At 55.9% G+C, this 2980-nt stretch overlaps 1 protein-coding gene across 2 annotated transcripts in view; it reads left to right on the top strand.

Annotated features, from left to right (window-relative positions):
- The first annotated feature begins 1752 nt into the window (after positions 1 to 1752).
- Positions 1753 to 2980, top strand: part of Sertad2 (SERTA domain containing 2) — a 110255-nt gene continuing 109027 nt past the window's right edge. Inside the window, exon 1 of one of the 2 annotated variants that reach the window (XM_031342431.1) lies at positions 1753 to 2804. The gene's annotated coding sequence lies outside the window, so the exon portion shown is untranslated. The remainder of the gene's footprint in view (positions 2805 to 2980) is intronic. The other variant, XM_031342428.1, reaches the window with a different exon arrangement.

The following is a 2980-nucleotide window of genomic DNA, read 5'->3' as shown; positions in this document are numbered from 1 at the left end:
GGAGATCTTTCAGAGTCAAAATCAGTTTAGTACCATTATGGTATATACAATAATTCATTACATTCACCTATCTATAATATGACCTCATAGAAGAATATCTATCTATCTATCTATCTATCTATCTATCTATCTATCTATCTATCTATCTATCTCCTGGAGAGATGGCTCAGCAGTTAAGAGCACTTTGATGCTCTTGCAGAGGAGCCAGGTTTGGTTCCCAGCACTCACAGCTGTGAGAACAGATTTCTCTGACTCCAGGGGATCCAGTGCCTTCTTTGGGCCTTTACAAAAAGAAGCAGTAACATAGCACACATAACTACATAAATACAAGCAAACACTCATATGCATAAAATAAAATGTAGTACAGTAACCCATATTAGAAATAGTGGGGTATTTTTGTTTGTTTGTTTTGCCACAGGGATCTGGTTGGTTTGGCTTCTCATAAGGTGAGCTGGCTAACATTGTTCACCTTACACCAATCACTAGGCTGAAGGTGAGAACACTGGGTCCCTTGCCTGGCATAGCTCCAGTGTGGTTTCAACATATGAAGAGAAAATGCATATATGAGCTGTGTGTTGCAAGAAGTTGCTGGCACAGTTCATTTTCATTAGCAGATAGATTCTGGACTCCAGAAAGTAATCATGGAGTGGAGTTGTGTCACAACAAAGCTCCAGAAAGGTTTGTGTCCTAAAGTGAGCACAGTTAAGGAAAGCCCCAATGCGACCAGAGAAAATATTTGTCTTCATTTTTATGTTTTTCCCATTTCCAGAGCACTGTGGATTTCGGTTATCTCGGGGTGGAGGTGGGGGGTGGGGACTCTCACTCACTAAGACCCTAAAGCAACATTGTCTCACCAGTACTAGACTTATTTCAAAAGTGGGTGTTGGGTATTCCAGTAGATTTGGATAGGAATGCAACTGTTTCAAGCCTCAGGAAAACACCTCTGAATCCAGGAAGTCGAAGAAGCAAGGCAGTAGGGATGAAACAGGTTTAAGGCCCAGCCTGGGTTACACAGCAAATACTAGGCCAGCCAGGGCCAGGTATCCGGACCCAGTCTTAACAACGCCTGAAACAAACAATGCATTTTGTAGGGTAAGAAGATGGGTTTTGCCAGCGTGTTTGCTTTTGGAGGAATTTCTTTCAAGCACTAAAGCATATAATGGGTTAAAGTCTGTGAAGTGATTACTGGACAACAGCCAAAATATTGAGACACGCCATAGCTCCTGGGAATGAGTACTGAGTAGGTGCACCCAGGCACTGCCTTAGGGTTCAAGGTGAGGGAGTGGGAGAGAGTGCAGAGGAACGTTTGGAGAAAGCTAAAATAACACGCACATACTGCAAAGCCCGAACCGAGTCGTTCACACCAGTTTAAGAAGTGCCTTTTCCAGAAACCCAATAAAAGAACATGTGTTCTGAGGAGCTGTTTCAACCTGTCCACACCCTAGGAGATGTCCCCACAAAACGGGCAAATTCTGGGCAAAAGTGATTGCCACGCCTTGCGTCTTTGGCTCCTGAAATCCCACAGCACGTGCCCCCGCGGGGCTGTTTTAGGAGTGGACACTATGGACGTGGATCAAGTTTGGATCGGATCCACTCCGAATCGGACCGCCCTGAGAGTGGGCTTGGCGGGCAGGTCCGCTGGCAGGTTTCGCAAGGGGCCCGCGCGCCCCTCCAGCCGGTCCGGGGTTACGCTGCCAGCTGCGGTGCCCCGCCCCGCTCCTCCCCGCCCCGCCCCGCTCGGCCGGGCTCTCACACGGTTACTTGCGTGACCGACTCGGGCCAGGCGGGCTGGAGGACGGCGCGGGAGGAGGGAGCCGGAGCGCGGGCCCGCCCGCTCCTCACCGCCAGCCTCTCCTCCTCATTGGCCACAGGCCGGCGTCCATCACCCCCAGGTGGCGTTCGGATTGGCGGAAAGCGCACTTCTAGAACGAGGAGGGCAGAGTGACTCCGCGTGGTCTCCCGCGGCTCCTTTTCTCCTCCCCCTGCTCAACGTCCACCCACCTCTCCCCACCCCCATCACTTCCCCCGCCCGGTGCTCGACAGTGTCCTTAGAAGACTCATTGGGCCAGGGGCGAAGCCAGCCACCTAGCGAGCCCCACCGCCATTGGACTACGATCACGCCCGTCACAGCGGCACGCCCTACCATTGGGCATCCTCGCTGCGCTCCCGCCCCGCCGCCTCCTCCCTCGCGGCTCTCCCCGGCCCCCTACCCCGCCCGCCCCGCCGCTCCTTCCCGGTCCAGCTGGGCGGGGACTGCCCTAGGACTCTTTAAAGTCTGTGAGTCACTGCACAACCTATCAATCCAATTAAATGTCTTGAGCGAGCCGAGCGGGCGGTGCTCCCCGCCGCCGGCCGCCCCTGCTATCGGCGCCCCGCTATCCATGGCTGGCTGGCTGTACTCCTCCCGGTGCGCCCTCCTCCCGCATCTCACCAGCCTCGGCAACTTCCCCTCAGCTAGCCTCTGCCCCCAGGCCGCCACGGCATGGGCTAGACCCCGAGCCGCTTCTTGCCGTCTCCCGTCCAGTCCGCGCGCGGTCTCGCCCCTTTAGCCCGTCTCGCCCGTCCCCGCCGTTTCCCCGACAGTCAGTCCATCCCTCGGTCGGCTTTCCTTCGCGGGGCAGCGGTGGAGGACCAGCGGGCTCCGTAGGAGCGGGAGCCCCCACCCCGCTCCTCCTCCCGCTCCTCCGCGCTCCCACTCGTCGGGATCCCCGTCCCGCACCTAGGGACGCGCCGACCGACGTCCTCTCCCCGCGGCCGTACGACCCGCCCAGGGGCTGGACCCGGCGCCCAATTCTTCGCGGAAGGTGAGTACGAAGCGGGGTTTTGGGTGGGGTGGTCTGAAAAAAAAAATGTGTTGGCCAGGCCACTTTTGGGAAGGGCAGGGATCAGGTTGTGGCTGGAGGTTCCCGGTCCAGCGTGGATGAGGAGGCGACTCCCTCCTTCTCTCTCTCTCTCTCTCTCTCTCTCTCTCGCTTCCCCC

The sequence above is a fragment of the Mastomys coucha genome, unplaced genomic scaffold, assembly GCF_008632895.1.
Source record: "Mastomys coucha isolate ucsf_1 unplaced genomic scaffold, UCSF_Mcou_1 pScaffold22, whole genome shotgun sequence".
Lineage (NCBI taxonomy): Eukaryota > Metazoa > Chordata > Mammalia > Rodentia > Muridae > Mastomys > Mastomys coucha.
Note: the sequence above shows the minus strand (reverse complement) of the source record. Positions and strands in the feature narration are given on the sequence as shown.